We start from the raw sequence: 18,610 nt of genomic DNA on the forward strand, positions 1-18,610 counted from the left end.
TTCGAACTAGCGGGGTAGTGTAGACATACCCACACTGAAACTCTTCAGGTCTGAAGAAAATGCAGTTTGGGGCCCACCTTCCAAGGAAACCACTTCCCAAATGGGATCAGAATCCCAAATGAATTATTTAGGTAAGCCTCCTTTAACAATGAAAGGAGGATGTACTCACTGATTGCTCCCCCAGGTAACAATTATTGACACTGGGCTTGATAGTAAATAAAAGTGATTTTATTAAGTAAAAGCAATAAGATTTAAGTGGTTGTAAGTGAGAACAGGCAGAGCAAAATAGATACATTTAAAATAACAGAAAACACATAGCTAATTCTAACCCTAAATCCTCAGTACAAACTTATTACAAACTCACCCTAAAACTGTTCTTGTTCCAGCTAAGCCTTCAAAACCAGGGAAGTTCCTCGCCCTGGGGTTACTGGTTCAGTTTCTTGGGAGTGCCATGTCAGCCAAAGACAAAGAAACTGCTAGCTTCCCATTGTTTTATAGATTCTACCTTTGGCTGGGAATTCTTTCTACATTCCACCCTTCCATGTGAAGTTACCTGGCCACCCCATACCAAATAGGAAGGACACATGATTATCTAGGACCAACCACTGCTATGACTTAAAGGACAAAAGAGTTGTTTACAGATGCCCAGATCTTGTGGGATACACCCTTGATGGCTTGCATTCACACTTTTAAAACCATAAATCATCCCATGCTCCATATAGCTAAGTTTGGACACAAGAATGATACATTCACCAAAATAAGATATACAGACCTAGTTGATTAGGACATTAAGATTAATAGGTTACATGAGGCAATTTGTACAAAGCTTCTTTGAGGTATGCATATTTGTGTCCATAAGTCCATTTCATAAAGCATGGGGGGAGGGGGCCGTCCATCACAGTGGCTATATGAGAGATCGTATAGCAACACAGCTGCATTGGTACAGCTGTGCAGCTGGAAGATCTTTAGTGTAGACACAGCCTAACTATGATCACATTCAGACAATAGAAAGTTGGCTCTGTTTAGGAACACTGTGTTCCTTTCCTATTCCTGGTCTGCATGTGTGTTCACTCCAAGGAATAAAAGAAATGCAAAATCAAGTTCTTCAGCGTTTTTTGTTTTCTCTTGCCCAATCAAATTCATATCATCTTAATCAGCTTCTGAGCCATGGACGTCATTTTGTTTTGTTTCTGTGAGAGCAAAAAGTGTCATACTTGGCACGTTTAGCAATCCAGCCTGGACAGACCTTGTTCTCTTTTACAGTATAATCCACTGGGCCATCAATGAGACAGGCACCAGTTTCCCAAATATTTTGGTCAAGTAGTAGAATGTAATTTGTTTTTAAAAGAGGATGATTGTTGATGAACTCCCCCTTCCCTGCCCTTTTTTTCTCTTCCTTTTCCTCATCCTTTGCCATGACTGCATGAAGAAACTCAGTTGCCTGCTGCCAGAATGTGGTACTTAACCTGACCATCAAATGGGCCTCACAAACAAAGGCTTTTCAGATCCCCCACTGAAACAACCACTGCATTTTATTATGGCGTGAAATTAGAAGTGAAAAGCCCCATGGCTCTTGCTATTTAGTAATGCGGAATATGTCGTTTCTGATGGCAATGGTAATGCTGGGAGGGAAGTGGAAAGCCAGAGAAGAGAAACAAAGTAGCAGTTTAGACAAAGAAGGCCTTTTCCCCCTCCCCCATCTGTGGTTGTTTGGTGGCCTATAAAACGATATCACTGAGGTGGATATGAGGCAAAGGAGCATTTGATTGTGACTTCATCATTCAGACATGTATGTGTGAATTTGAAGAGAGATGTACAAGAAGAATCATCTGTTATTTGAAGAGTTCCCTAGTTTTGCTCATTTATAAAAGAAGAACAACAAAAAACTTGACTTTGCTTTGAGAGAGTAGTGCTAATCTGAGAGACACTTTGAGTACCGTAACAAGATGGTGCTTGTGAGGCTGTGCATGGTTATCTGAAGCTGTTTTCTAACAGATTGGACGGGGAAAGTGCCAGCTTGTGGAATATTTGCTTCCTTTCCTTCTTTTGAGATTAAAAGAACCATATTTTGCCAATGAAAATGACATGTAGATATAAAAGTGTCAAAATATTTAGGAGTGATTTTGATTTTAAAAGTGGTCTTTGAATATTAAGGCAAATAGTGTAAAGTATTACAAACTGAAAAAGAAGCAGGTAAAAAAATAGCATCTTACAGTGTAAAATTGATTGGATTAGAGTTTGTGACATCTTTTTAATTTGTCCAGAACCTAACTTGATGGCACTACCGGGAGTGAATAATAATTACTATAAGTAATTTTGAACAGTGTAAAACCCTACTTCATATAGACTCATATAGTTAACTGTAAATATTATTTTCATTATAGTAATTCCTTGATGCCTCATTGTTCTAAAGAGTGGACAAACATATAATAGTAGACAGCCCCTGTCTGAAGGAGTTTACTGTATAAATAGACATAATAGACAAAGGGAACAGAGATGAAAATTGATAAAAACACACATCATTTTAGCAGAACCAAGACTAGAACCTGAGAGAGAAGATTTGAGCTAAAGCAGCTGAGCTGCTACTATTTAACCCATCTTGTTATTAATATTATTATAATTATTTATTATTTGTATTGCTATATAACTTAGGACCCCCATCATGGATCAGGGTTTCATTGTGGTAGGTACTGTAACACACACACTAATAGAAAGATGGGTCCTGCCCAGCAGAGATTACAGGACACCAGGCGCGTGTCTAAACTACATGGCTCCGTCGATGGAGCCATGTACATTAGGCTGATCGGCAGAGGGAAATGAAGCCGCGATTTAAATAATCGCGGCTTCATTTCCCTCTGTCGATCAGCCTAATGTACATGGCTCCATCGACGGAGCCATGTAGTTTAGACACACCCCAAGGGTGCATCTACACAGCACCTGAAACTTGAAATAAGATACGCAATTTGTGCTATGCAAATTGCATAGCTTATTTTGAGTCTATTTTAAAGTAACTTATTTTGTCATCTGTCACGGCCTACTCAGTGCCAAATTTAGAAATAAAGTGCTATTTTGAGCAATCCCTTACGGCTTATAGCATGAGGTTTATAAGGTTGGCAAAATAGTGTGTCCGCTATATTTCAAAATAGTAGACGCATTCAAAAGACGCAGGGTAGCTATTTTAGGATACTTCTAGTATCCCAAAATAACTTTGCTGTGTAGACATACCCCAGGTGAATACAGAAAATAGAAGAGCAGAGTACAAGAAAAAATAAAACAATACTTGTCAGCAGGATGAACAACAGTCAGAGTACACCAGCCCTCTAACCACAGTTAAGTCTTTGTAGGCATGACAGCAAAGCAGAGCTTTAAGGAGCAGTTTAAAGAATGGTGATGAGATGGCTTTGCAGATAGGTATTAGAACTGCTTCCCTACATCAAGAGTGATTTGAAAGAAAGCACAAAGGTGTTTATTCTAATACTTAAAGTTGAAGGTCAACATTGTTAGCAGAAAGGAGTCGTTCGTACCATGTAGAGATTATAGGTAGAGCAGGAATAATCTGTGAACAGCTTTAAAAGCAAAGAGAAATAGTTGGTGCTTGACGTGGTGGTGAAAATGCGTTTTTCAGCAGTATTTTCAGTGGATACGAGTGAGGCATGATTGTGTTTGCCAAGGTTGGAGAAGAGGTAGCAGTTGTCAGGATAAGAAATGCTGAGAGCCTGTCTAAGGGTATGTCTACACTACCCCCCTAGTTCGAACTAGGGGGGTAATGTAGGCAACCGGAGTTGCAAATGAAGCCCAGGATTTGAATTTCCTGGGCTTCATTTGCGTATTGCCGGGCGCCGCCATTTTAAAATGTCCACTAGTGTAGACTCTGTGCCCCGCGGCTACACGCGGCATGGACTAGGTAGTTCGGATTAGGCTTCTTATTCCAAACTACCATTACTCCTCGTGGAACGGTAGTTCGGAATAGGAAGCCTAATACGAACTACCTAGTCCGTGCCATGTGTAGCCGCGCGGCACGGAGTCTGCACTAGCGGACATTTAAAAATGGCGGCGCCCGGCAATATACAAATGAAGCCCGGGAAATTCAAATCCCGGGCTTCATTTGCAACTCCGGTTGCCTACATTACCACCCTAGTTCGAACTAGGGTGGTAGTGTAGACATACCCTTAGTGATGTGAATGGATAGGGAAATCTTTATCTTTTATTATTCTGAAAGTTTAGCAGGATTTAGATTTAGCCTGGATGTGAGGGTCTAGGTAAAAGAACAGAGTTGAAGACAATGCCCTTGCTATGGGCCTTGCCAATGGGGGACAAGGAAGGGATTGTCCACAGTGACTGAGAAAGGAAGAAGGATGTTGAATGTTGAGGGGAAGATTAAGAGGTTTGACCATGTTGATTTCTTCAAGATACTGTTTTGTTTAAATCACTTACAAAATCAGTGAAGCTTAATTCATCTTTGTAGTGTTGAAACAGTAGTCCTTCCACCTCTGGGTTGGAAGGAAGGCTATGCCCAGTATCAGGGGAATTAATGTAGGCATTAGTGTCGTGATCAGTCTAATGTGCTGACTAGCCAACCATCTATAGCCCTCAAAATTGTCAAGCAGGGGCTGGTCACCTTAGTCAGAGCCTTGGGGCCCTTGGGGCAGGGACCTGGGCTAGCCCAGGATGTCGCTGTCATAGGCCCCACATGCATTATGAATATGGGCTTCTGGGTATGAATATGTATATGCTTTATGCAAAACAGATCATGTAACATATCAACTTTAATGTTACAATCTGCTGAATGTGTACTTTCTATTTTTGTGCATGTATCATTCTTATATGTGAAGTTAGAAATATGAAGTGTGAATCTGTTTATAGTTATAAATGTGCTAATGAGGCTCATTAGTGATTCTTCAAGTACATAGTGACTCAGTACTCAAACCAATAGTCTTGTTTGTCCTATAAGCCCAAATTGGTTGGTCCTAGAAAGACATGTGACCATGCTACCTGGTACTGGAATCCAACTTGAACCTGGTATTTTCCCATGAGGATGAGATGGAGGGTGCTGAACAAAGGATTCCCACCCTGGGGAAAGTCTATTTAAACAATGGGAAGCAACCAGCCTTTGTTTTCAGCTGGCTTTTGAAACTGCCTGGCCCACCCTAAGAGAATATTTAACAACGAAGACTCTAAAAAACTGTAGACCCAGGCCAGAGAAAAGATCAACTCTGACTTGAAGCTTTTACTTGAGATAATAACAGCTGTTTAGGGTAAGAATTTGAATATAACACATTTCTTAGAAAGTAGCTAAACATTTTTTGATCATTTTAATTTAGTAACTTACTTTGATCTGATTGTTTTCACTTGCAACCCCTTAAATCTATTTTTTAATGAAACCATTTTATGATCACTACACCAAGGGACAACACTAAGGGGATTTCTGTGATTCAGCCCATCACAGGGATAACCCAGTAGCCAATTAGCTCTGGCATTGGGAAGCTGAGATGGAGCAAACCCAGCTCTGGTCCCTTGGTGCAGAGATAAAGAAGTCCAGTTGTCAGTTTGCACTGGGCTCTTGTTACAAAGCCAGAGCAAATCCAGGAGCCACTCATGTCCCTTGGTGCAGAGATAGAGCAATCCTGTATTCAGGTAACTCTAGGCTCTCGTTAGAGAGGAGGAGTGAATCTAGGAGTCAATTGGCTCTGTTCACTTGATGTGGAGACAGAGCACACAGTAGTCAGTTAGCCTAATCTCTTGATTGGAGACAGAGTCCACTCACTAGCAGGAACGGCCCTAGATGAGCTGCCGGCAACTGGCGCCCTAGGTGAAACGCACCATCGGCGCCCCCGCATTCAAAGCCCTCAACGGCCATTTATCTTGTTGCCCTAGGTGGCCGCCTAGTTCGCCTGTAATGACGGGCTGCCACTGCTCAATAGTCAACGAGCTCTGTGCTCTTGTTGCAGAGCCAGAGCAGAACTAGTCAATTAGCTCCAGTTTCTTGATTTGAGATAGGGCACAGCTAGAATGTAAGTCCTAGGCACTTGTAGCAGAGCCAGAGAAAACCAGCAGTTAATGAGCTCTGGTCCCTAGTTGCAGAGAAAAAGCAAATCCCAGGGATCAGGTGTTCTAGCTCCAGCAGACAACTTATGGGCACATGCCACTGGGCCTACAGACCAGAGGCTGCCATCCAAGGGGTGGGGTTGCAGATGGGGTCTGGGCCAACCCTACTCCACTGGAACCTTATCCATTGCCCTAAGAGTGGTGGACTCAGTGGGGTTTCTGGGTGCAACATGCTGGCCATACCTCAGATAAGCAACAGCCAGACTAAGGTTGGCTTCCCCGGGCCACTCCTCCAGTATGTGAGAAGCCAGTGTTTGACTGGAGCACAAGGATGGTATGCTCCCAGTAGCTAGTGCCATTGAGGACACAAATTGCCCTATTCTTGGTTAACAGAAGTTTTTTTGATGTGGAAATGCTCATATCTAGGTTTAGTCATTGGCAATACTTCAGCCTGGAGGTCACAAAGGCATAGCTCACTGTGGCAAGGTCCATGTCAGGGTTTAGATGCAATCTGTTAGCTAAGAATACAGACAAAGGTGTTTGTAGAGGCTGTCACTCTCTTTGTGTCCAACAGGAAGATATCAAGATTGCAAGCTGATTAGGCCATCTGGGCAAATGTGGGGACAAATATGTGTAATGGAAGGAAAGATGAGGCTGGTTGCTAGGATTTCAAATTGTTTTCCTCTACTCACCCACATCCTATACCTCTTTCCCAAATCTAGTCTCAACCAGCTTCTTTTTATGTAAGCATTTATTTCACCCAGTGAGTGGGATACTTGGGAGAACATACTATTTGCATCATAGGTAAAGAATTTGATATACTCTGTATTGCTGGCATTTGAGACCTTAACATCATGGTTAGATAGAGGTATTTATACTCAAGCTCTAAAAAACCTTTCGGAAATTTCAGAAGAACTGCAATCTGTCATGTAAAAAAATCACCAAAAATGTACAGGTTTTATTATTTTCAAATTATAAAACAAACAAGTAAAAAATACCACAATAATCTTAACATTTTTATCAAGAAATTTTGACTTAGTATTTAGCAAGTTGACTGTTCAAGACTTTTAATTCAGCAACTGCACTTATAAAGTATTAAGTATTTTAGGGGATCAACTTGTCAATTTTAAAATACTATAAAGAACAAGACTGAAATAAATCTATTCCACAAACACCCCCAAAATGATAGATCAACAGAATTGTATGCAAGAACAGCTCAAAATATCTTTTGAACTTGAAGCTGTAAGAATATTTACTTACCTAGTTTACTTATGTCAACAAGCCTACCACACAGTATCAGCAAATTGATTTATTGGTATTGGTCAGAGATGCATTAGTATTTTGGAAGCCAATTTTGTGCTGACATAGCTGACATTATTTGATTTGGTAACAAAGACTGGCAACATGGAAATGGTGCTCAAATTTGTTCTTCTGTTCTTTCAAACACGCAGCTACTGGGGAACTTTGACATAGGAGACAACTAACCTAACAAACAACTACTGAAATGTTTCACACATGGTGCCTCTCAGATTTTGGAAGGAACTTCAGATTCTGAAAACTTGAGTGCTGTTCTGTAGCTATCTATAGAAACGTCACATTGGCACCTTCTTTGCATTTTGATAAATCTGTAATGAAAGTGACCTTAAATCAAATATGATGTGTTGTCATCCAAGACTGTAATAACATAAAATATATGATAGAATGTAGGTAAAACCATGGTGCAAAAGACATACAGTTCTCCCCCTAGAAGTTCAGTCACAAATTATTGGATTTTTTTTTAATGAGTGTCATCTGCTTGGAAGCATGTCCTCTGGAATAGTGGTGAAAGCATGAAGGGGCATACAAATATGTTTATCTCATCTAACATGTAATATAAAGTGGGTACTGTATAGTTTGTATTCTGTAATGTAACTGAAATTAATATATTTGAAAATGTAGAAAACATCCAAAACATTTATAATACGTTTAAATATAATATAACAAATTGAAATTGGTATTCTGTTATTGCTTAACAGTGAAATTAAAACTGCAGTTAATCATGATTAATTTTTTAAATTGAGTTAATTTGTTTTGAGTCAATCATATGAATTGGCTGTGATTGTCAGCCCTGGTTTTCAGGTTTTCCTGGTTTTCCTATACATGTTCAATTAACCTTACGTTTTTCAATTTTCTAACAAATCTTGTGCTCCTAAGCCACTTTAATAAATCCCTTCTTAAGATGGAGTCCTTCACCAAACACAGTCAGGAAAGGGTTAAGAGCCCTCCCTGCCTACACAAAGTAAAAACAGTTCAACCCAGTTCAGCTGTCAGAAATTCAATTATGAAGAGACATGCCCCATTGGCTGTAGCTAATGAGAGCAAGCCCAAATATAAAGGCTCAGGTGTAAAAGGGTCAGAAGGACTTGGGATTTCAAGGAAGTAAGAACTTTTTGACAGAGGAATTAGTTCCAGGCTGGATCTGAAAGACGTAAGCCAGGTTTATGCTCAAAAGTTAAGTCAACCCAGCTACATTGCTCAGGAATGTGAAAAATCCATTCCCCTGAGCAACATAGTTAAGATGACCTCACCTTGAGTGTTGGCAGCACTAGGTCTATTGAGAAATGCTTCCATTGACCTGGCTACCATCTGTCAGGGAGAAGGCTTTTCTACCCTTCCTATTCTCGTAGTGAGTGTCTACACTGAATTGCTAACAAGGAACATAGATGGAAACTCTGAGAGCCAAGAGCTTTTTGACTTATTTGAGTCTTTCTTTTTTTCTTTCTTTTTTTCTTTCTTTTTCTTTCTTGTTGATTTGATTTAAGCTAATGTTGCCTGGGTCAAGGACTGACACAGGCCCCTTGAACTGGCGTTTTGTACAAGGGGGTGTCCATCACTGCTTAAGTACACCTTTAACCTTTCTTTTTCACAGTTTAAATAAATACTTCTGTATTACTCTGGGGTGCTATGGAGCTTCAGAAATTAAATCTTAGAAAGGGCCTGAAACAAAGAGTACTATGTAAATATACATTCTTGTTATGTCTTAGGGTCAGAATCCAATACTGTTATACACACTAAATAGCACCATACTCCATGAGCAATCCAACTGACTTCACTGCAATTTTGGGAATGATGGCACAATTCAGTATTAGTAAGGGAAACAGAAACTGGTCCTGATTATTTATCTTGTAGAATGTGTTATGCTTTTAATTCAGAGGGGCAGTATATTTTTAGTCTGAAGTATCACATGCTGTTTTATTTTTCTCTTGAGTGGTTAAAGCCTGGGATGTGAAGAATAGTAGTATTAACAGTCTTCTTTTGTAAAGAAAGCAATGATTGGATACTGTTTGTAATTGCAGGATTTTTCTTCTCTCCTTGTTGTATATTAAGATTTCTGTTTCTAAGCCTAAAGGTATAGTGAGTGAATATGGAAGAGTTGGGATTTCACAGCCATAACCTAATGGAATAAAATGGATTTTAGCTTCAGCTACACTTGCATGGGTTCCCAAACTGGGGGGGGGGGTGCATCCCTCTGGGGGGCTATAAGAAATTCCAGGGGTGGCGCGAGATGACCCAGACCCCCACCCCATCAATCTCCCTCCCCAAGAAAGAGTCCGGCCCATCTGGTAAAAAAATTCAGACAATATCATGTGAAATGTCTGGTATTTTCTGTTTTTCCTGGCTTGGGCATCTGCTGGAACACGTTCAGCTCAGCCTGGCTGGGGCAGGAGGAGGATGGAGTGTCCCGGGCAGACTTCAAAATGGCCACCTGAAAAGGGCAATGCTCAACAAGTTTTGCTGCTATTTTTTTGTGTGGGGGAGTAAGGGTTTCTCAAGAATCAAAAAGGGGGCATGATGCCAAAAAGTTTGGGAACCACTGCAGCATCCTTACACACAAGGTGTAGTTCATTCATTAGGGAATTCAAGGTAGAATTCATTAGAGAATAAAGATAATAAACATGTTGGGGGACCATCTAAGGATCCTGAAGTATTTTTGAAGTGCCAAAACAATCTACTCATAATCTCATCTACAAATGTAGTGACCATTTAAAATCTGAGACCTGGCCTTCATTCAAAACCAGCTCTTCAATTAGCAAGTACTTTCAGGCTGTATCAGCTGGGTTCCCAGCCAGCATGATAGTGTCGCGGAATAACCCTCACCGTAACTAATTTAATTAAGACTCAAAGACAAAACTGCCCCTCTTTACCAAATGGCTGTGTTCTCTGACCTACAATAGTGAGAACACGGACAACACAGACTGGGAATACTTCTACATCATTTAATCCTGGTTTTTTTCCCCCCAGTTCTCAGGCGAGATGTTACTTAGTTTGTCTCCCTTGAGAATCTCTTTAACGTAAATACAAGGAGAACTTGAGGGCAGTCATGTGGAGCAGATGCTTTGTATTTATTAGCAGACTTTATATCTGTCATTATTAACAGATATATTCAGTATTGTAAAGTTACTTAATTATCTTTCTCAGTTTAGAGTGGCATTGATTGTGGTTTAGGAATTAGAATGTCAGATTTCGTTTGTAGGAGATGACCATGGATGCCGTGGGTTTTCAGCCTATGTGGGAGGTGGGAAAGAAAAACAGAGAGGAGCATGTCTCAGTTTAGGATGAATCATGCAAAATGCTCAGTGGTATCTGAGGCAGTGCATTGACATAAATTGGCCTGACAGCTGCTGCTTCCATAGTTTAGTATTCCTTACTGAGTCTTGTGAGTTCTTTGAATTAGGGAGCTAAGTAGTTTGTTAGTGCATCTTCGTCTCTTGTGTTTTATTTGTTGCATGTTGTTCAGAGTCAATGTGTGTCTGAATTTTCTATGTCTTTAAACTGGTTTGATGCATTGGATCACGCTAGTACAGTGGTCCCCAACCTTTTGGGGCTGCCGGGCACCCAGGGGCAGGGCACACAGGTGCAGCATAGTGCATGTGCCGCATGCCCGGAGGCGGCACTGTGCATGTGCAACGTGCAAGGGGTAGGGGCCGCGCATGCGCCGTGTGCACAGGAGTGGCGCCGTGCGCACGGGGGTGGCGGCGTGCATGCACCGGGCACCCAGGGCCCGGGGCACAAGAATGGCTCGGGCCGCCCTTGGTCACCAGGGGGGTGCACATAAATGCCCCAGCAGGTGCCATGGCACCCATGGGCACCACGTTGGGGACCACTGCACTAGTGTATATCAGCTAAGGATCTGGTCCCTTGCCTTAATATTGTACAAAAACCTAAAGTAAGGAGAACATGAAGTAATAGCACAGGGATCTTTTAAATAGCATGGGAATGCTATGCTATTGTCTATTACCGCAGTTTGATGAACGCACATTTTTTCAGTGTAACATATACAACTCAATCCAGACAGTTTGGCTACGTCTAGATTGGCATGATTTTCCGGAAATGTTTTTAACAGAAAACTTTTCCGTTAAAAGCATTTTCAGAACAGAGCGTCTAGATTGGCATGGACGCTTTTCCGCAAAAGCACTTTTTTGGGAAAAACGTCCGTGGCCAATCTAAACGCGCTTTTCCGCAAAAAAAAGCCCTGATCGCCATTTCTGTGATTGGGCCTTTTTTGCGGAAAACAAATCTCAGCTGTCTACACTGGCCCTTTTGCGCAAAAGTTTTGCGCAAAAGGGACTTTTGCCCGAACAGAAGTAGCGTAGTATTTCCGCAAAATCTCTGATTTCTTACAGTCAGTGCTTTTGCGGAAATTCAAGCGGCCAGTGTAAACAGCTGGCAAGTTTTTCCAGAAAAGTGGCTGATTTTCCGGAAAAACTGGCAGTCTAGACACAGCCTTTGTGCAGCTGGTGTCAGTAGAGTTGAAGGGGTTTATTCGTATTGAAGGCTGATAGAGAGGTGTGATGGTTGTTTCTTCTTAGTTCATGGCTATAGTCTGATAACATATTAATCCATGTCTTGATAAGTATAAGTCTTGAATTCAAACCTTGGCATGAAATTTTGGGATCCACCCAGACCAGTAAAGAGATTCTGTCACTTTGGGGTCCTTTGTGCTATACCATTATGATTGAATTTTGTAACACTGGCAGCCAGCCCAAGGTTTCACTCTGGCTGTCACTAGCCTAGTTGCTCTTTGGAGAGTGATATCAATTGCCTTTCTAGCTCTGGATCTCCTCAAATCTGTCTTTCCCAAGTTCTTAACTACCGAACAAGTGAAGTGTTGCCCTCTGGCTCATCATCCCTGAGGTGTAAAACCAGCCCACCTAGTCATACTATCCCTTTTGTGTACATGCTACACAGATTGCAAACCAGAGACATGCTTGGAATAAAAATTTTAACAAAGTTTATTTAATAAAAAAACCAAAGATTCACAGATGAAATAATTTAAAAAACAACAAATAGTTCTGTAGCACCTTAGATTATTATACCTTAGATTATAAATTACAGTTAGCTCCTGATGTCACCACTCAGTTGTATTACGAAAAATAGTTTCAGTAAATGTAGCCTGCATATCATGACTCTTATCTGGTAAAGAAGAAAAGTGTTCACAGAAAAATATGGTTTGGAAATTTCTTATGCATAATATTGTTGCATAAATGGTCATGTTAAGTGTATCTGGGTTTGGATTGAGTGAGTTTTTCTTATCCTAAAGCCAAAAGACTGCATTATTCTGGCAAGCCATGGCAAACTTTTTGATACACAGAGTGTAATGATTTCTATTCCAATTTAATCTCATTTAGGTGGTTAGGTAGTATTTATAACCAATGTATGAAGTATTACACAAATTAAGATACCCAGCAGCCAGATTAAAAAGACATTTTCTCACATTTCCTTTGGGCAGAGGAACTTAACCTTTGGTGTAAGATTTTTTTTTCAGGGTTTTTTGGGAAGCATGTCCATTCTAAGCTGAGTCTGATCACTCTGGCAAGAAGTTCTGTGGTTGGGATCCTATTCATAGTGCTGGACAGCCACAACCTACATCTTTCCAGAAGCTTTGTCCCTTTGGAGTGCAGGTGTCTTTCAGATGTCTTTAGTTATTTAGGTCCTAGTTCGTCTAATGCCTTAAGATGGCAGAGTACACATTTTAAAAAATAGTAAATTACAGTATTTCTAATACAATATCCTAGAGCAGTGGTTCTCAAACTGTGCCGTGGGCCCGCTTTGGGAATGCTACTAGCAGGCTAACACCACTTTGTTTACTAAAGGTTCTGTAGCTATGGAGACTTGTGGTTCCCATTGGCTCTGGTTCACCATTTCCAGCTAAGGAGAGTCACAGGAAGTGGTGGCCCAGGCGGAACAGTGTGAGAACCGCTCTCTGAGGCTACGTCTAGACTGCAGGCTTCTTTCAGAAGAAGCTGTTTTCGGAAGAGATCTTCTGAAAAAACTTCTTCCAAAAGAGAGTGTTAACACTGCAAAAGTACGTTGAAAAAACTATCTGCTTTTTTGAAAGAGAGCGTACAGACTGAATGGATGCTCTCTCGCATGTAAGCTGTGCATGCTGTTGATGGAATGGCCACCAGGGCACCTGTGCTTTTTCCTCTTTCCTCTTCTTCAGAAAGAACTCCCTCTTCCCCGACCACACATGTCTTTTTGAGAAAAGGCTTCTTACTTGTAAAATGAGGATTACTAATGCCGGAAAAACTCCTCTGTTCTTTCAATTTTCTTGAAGAATGCAATTGCAGTGTGGACGTTCCTCAAGTTTTGTTGGAAAAATGACTGTTTTTCCAACAAAACTCTGTAGTGTAGACATACTCCTAGAGGTATGGAAATGGGTATGGCAACTGAAGGTAGAAAATAATGTTATGCTTAAACAACAACTTTTTGACAACATTCTTGGCATGATTGCAGTTACCGCCTATGGGACAATAAGAAGCTCTAGACAATACATACAAAAATAAAGGCTTCCCCCCCTAAAGTAGCTAATAAACTAGTATTTAAAAATATACGGAATACCAGAAAAAACTTGCACTGCACTAAGTGTAAGAGTTTCAAAAGTGCTGTGTTGGCTTAATTTTATTCTCACTGAAGTCAAAGGACTTAGAACTCAGAGAGAAATCATTTTCCTGTCCCATGAGAATCTTTGAGATTTCAAAATTTTTCCCTTTCTCAAAACAAGAAGTAAAGTAAAAAAAATTGACTTTTTAAAAATGAAATGATAATAAGGAAAAAATTCAGATCAGGCCAATTCAAATTTGATAATTTTGAAACATTTTGATTTTCACTTAAAATATATTTTAACTCCTTTTAGCATTAATTAATTGCAAATCAAAAGATGAAACTATTTAAAATAGCGATTCATCTTGAATATTTTTGACAAATATTTTTTGTCAAATATTTTTGACAAATCCCCATTTCCTACCAAAAACTTAGGAAATTAATTAACTAGTTAGGAAATTAATAGCCAACTCTAATAAAACACAGAATTAAGCCAATGCTAAGCACTTTTGAAAATTCCTTCCTTAAATATTCTAACAATGACAGGCCACGTGATAATCTCATAATCTTTGTAAATACGTATTTATATTTAAAAATTCTGCATGAAATTCCTTCCACAGCTAATATTGTCCCTGACCATTAAGTTTAAAAACACAATAAAAGTATTGCAAAACAAAGCAATGTGTACAAGTCAAACAGCACCAATAACTTAATATTATTCCTATTATACATATTCATTATGACCCCATTCATACTTACGTTGGTTTTGAAGGATACTGGGATCATTTCAGTTATCATTTAAAACCAGGTCCTGTATTGAAACATAGCAATTACTGACAGTGTACAGCAATACTATAAACAGACTAGAACAGGAAAGAAATATGGCTATGGCCATATTAAACTACAGCAGATTTTTTACATAAGCATAATTCAGTTATTGGAAAGACCATCAGAGTTAACACCCTTCTTCTTATAGTGGTTAGGGCCTCAGTTTATCTCTCATTAAAAACATATCTTCCTCCAGCAGCACAACATCATGCTGGAAAACTGCTTCAGTAGTAACTCAGAGGGAACAGTGCCATCTACTGGCTGAATCACCAAAACCACTTCCTGCAGCATCCTAGTGTATATAGGTGGTCTGGCCTCCAAGCATTGCACTTTTTAGCTGCTGAGAACTAGTGGTATGGCTGCAGGTGATTCTACCTCCCAACCCCCACCCCTTTCTAAGTAAAATAGAGTCAAAATCAACAGAAAACTGTGCCTAGAATAAATTCTACCTTGTCCTACAAGAAGGATTTTCAGAAACCTTTTACAGACACACATTTACAATAATCTGGACAAGTAGGAAGTGTTTCTAAGGTTGCCAGCTGTTACAGAAATGGTGTATGGTCTGTCTATTGGGAAAGCTGGTAATCCTAGAATGGACTATTTTTCCCATGAGTGTTGTAGGTGTTTGATTATATTTTTTATTGGCCAGAAGAGTTGTATGTTCTTCTCCCCATCATGAAATCTGGTCTGAAATAAGATCAGTGCACTTTGGATCAGGCCCTTGGATACTTTCAGCAAAGTCTTTGGAATGTGTCATCCAGATTTTTAATTTCAAGACATGCATACTTTGTTCAAGTAATTTCTGAAGAGTTTGATGTAAAAAACAAATAATGCCTGCCCCTGGTAGTAGCAATGGGTTTATTTCATTTACATTTTCAACATGACATATTTTATATCTTAAAATATCTTCTTAGGCATTATTGATTGAGGGATTGCTTCTCATATCACTTTCATATGCCAAATGCCTGTTTCTAAGGGTGAATAATTAGCTGAGTGCCTGGCCTGATTGGATGGACTAGTCATGGAGGGGGGAGGGAGGATTTTCAATAGCAATAGTTTCAGCCGCATTTTAGGAACTTCTTGCAACAAATATGGATCAGGATCAATCTGTTGCAAAACACACAGAAATAAACAGCTTATTTTTGTAGCGGTTTTCAGAACACAGCTGTGGCTCCAAGGAAGGGAAAGGGAATGTGCTAATTTATTGAACTATAATAAATAAAATGCAGTTTGGAAGAGTATATGTAATGTAAACCAGAACAGAATACCTTCCTAGAAACTAACATATGTTGTCCACTACGCGACATACTGCTCCCTTCCATGAGAAAATCCAGAGGACAGATCAAAACAGAGAGAAACATCTCTGCACTGTTCTCCTCCCTGAGATTTGTGTCTTAACATTGCCATCAAGGGAGTAAGATTTGCCTTGCCTATAAATAGCACATGAGAACTCAGGGATGCTCCCTGTGGTTAATAGCTGCCTTGGACTGATATACAAGAGAGCAGGTTTGAATCTCATCTATGCCATATGACCTTGATATCCGTGTTCCAATTTTTTCAGTTGTATCAAGAATTCCTTACCTCATAACATGAGGCTAAATGCACATTCATTAATGGGAGTGAGACATTCCTTTCCAATGGATCTGGGGGGTATATATCTACCTATGCAAGAGAGTATCCTAAATCCAGGGTTATCAGCAGTATGCCAGGCCAATCTGCACTTTGTCTCCGGTGACATCTCTTCACCTATCCATACAATGCAGCTCCATTGAAGCTGTGGAGTCATGGCCATCAGAAACACTTCACGGGCTGATCCTCATGTCTAGGGATGCCAGATAGTTTAACAAAAAAATACCAAACCCTCCCCCCTAAAAAACACACACACACTGGGAAAAAATTCTGTTGAGCAAAAAAAATAGTTTACAATTGTTGAACAAAAAGGGGAAAAGTTTACAGTAGCTGACCAAAACAAAACACCCCAGTTTGCCCTTTTAAGAGCAGAACAGCCATTGCCCTTTTAAGGAAGCCATTTTGAAGTCTGCCGGGATGCTCCAGCCTCCTCCCGTCCCACCCACCCAAGCTATGCATGTTCCAGCAGACGCCCGAGCCAGGAAAAACAGAAAATACTGGACATGTGAAATGTCCGGTATTTTCTGAATTTTTTTACTGGAGGGAAGGCCCAAATACTGGGCTGTCCAGTTCAATACCAGACACCTGGGAACCCTACGCATGTATGAGAACACCTGACACTGGTCTCTAAGCTTACTGTTTTAACTCTCTCATCACCCCAGGTCCTCAGACTTAGTAGAGGGGCAGCAATGCCTTCCCTTCATATGGGATGAATATGAAGCACATATAGAAGATCCCTTTTGTGTTTAGTTGGGGGATCTAGTCAGGCCTGGTGTTATTTACTTAAGAAAGCTTTATGTGGTTCTTCAAGAGTTAGGACATGGTATAAGATCATTTAAGTCAATGGAAGAGCTCCTAGGGAGTAAGGGTTTCACCCATAGTGCCTTCACCTGTACACCATTGTATATCAAGACTCATTCAATCAAAGGCAATTAAGGGTTGTAAAATTGGCGTGAGAGCTGAATCAGGCTCAGACGTATAGTACGTATAGCACAGAAGCAAGAAAACTCTGGAGTTCATTAAACTGACAATCTAGTGAAAGCTTTAAAAATAGCTGTCTAATTGTGCTAAAATGTATCTTGTGGTTAGTGAACTGCCGGACACTGGAATTAAAACACCAAAATAGGAAATGGAAAATAGCTATATTTCATTTTTCTAGCCCCTGTGACTAATACATTTATGATTTTCCTACAAAATGCATGGCTTTCTTTCACTAGTAGGAACAAAGCCAAATCTTGTTTCAGTGCATTTAATTTTTTGCCATGGCATATATGGGCTACTATATTTAGATATATACTATATTTTTTCGAGAGTTTGTCTTCTGTTTGATCAGGAATTCCTACTAAACAGTAAGAGCTAGGAACACAAATTTGGCATACAGCATCCTCTTATTTATTTTATTACTTAAAGCAATAAAAGGGTTTGGGTTGTGCCAGAAAATGGTATGTTCCTGGAATGGGAGTGCTTCTCATAAAACCAAGATGAGCCAGAAAAAAGGGATGAATTTGGAATAGGACTGTTTCTCAATAAACAAAAAGGAAGAGCAAAGATTTTAGAAAGTGGCACCTGGCTTACTGTAGGACAAATCTTTTCCTTTCTCCATGGCAATAGAGGGTCCTGGACACTGTGGCTCTGGTTTTGCTGTGCGGCTTGGATCACATTTGGAAATTCTATACTGGCAGTCTGCACATCAGACATTTCATAGTATTATGTTCAGTGCTTATCCTGTAGTGGTGTTTGAAGATGAGAAAGTAGTGATTTGGGACTGATTAATCGACTATAACATGACCCTCACAATGCATAAGAAGAGTGGTGAAAACTCTGCTACCACTACTCCATGGCCTCAGGAAGCAGTATTCCTTCTTCCCATCCCTCCCACAGCCTGGCAGAGCCAAATTGCTAGCCTACTTATTAGGTAAAAGCACAGGAGATAAGGGTTAGATTGCAAGGGCACTTCTGACAATAACCATTGCCTCTTACATTCCATGAAGCAGTCCAGTAACATGATGTTAACTGTCAACAATATCCAGGTTCAATAGAATAAGTAAGGGGATAGCACATGCACAACCAATGATATTGCCTACTGCAGTGAGAAATATTGGAAACATTTCCTATAATCTAACAGTAGTTCAAAATGACCTTGATCTGAGATTATGACCTCAGAGAAGTAGTTTAAACAAACCCTATCATTGACTACCTATGTTGTCAAACAAACAAAAAAGGCATAAAGTCAGCAATGAATGTT

General features: G+C 40.1%; 1 protein-coding gene across 2 annotated transcripts in view; it reads left to right on the forward strand.

Annotated features, from left to right (window-relative positions):
* ANOS1 (anosmin 1) overlaps window positions 1–18,610 on the forward strand; it is a 197,460-nt gene that overhangs the window by 82,158 nt on the left and 96,692 nt on the right. The window lies entirely within an intron of this gene.

The sequence above is a fragment of the Pelodiscus sinensis genome, chromosome 1 (genome assembly GCF_052426305.1).
Source record: "Pelodiscus sinensis isolate ZL-2025 chromosome 1, ASM5242630v1, whole genome shotgun sequence".
Classification (NCBI taxonomy): Eukaryota; Metazoa; Chordata; order Testudines; family Trionychidae; genus Pelodiscus; species Pelodiscus sinensis.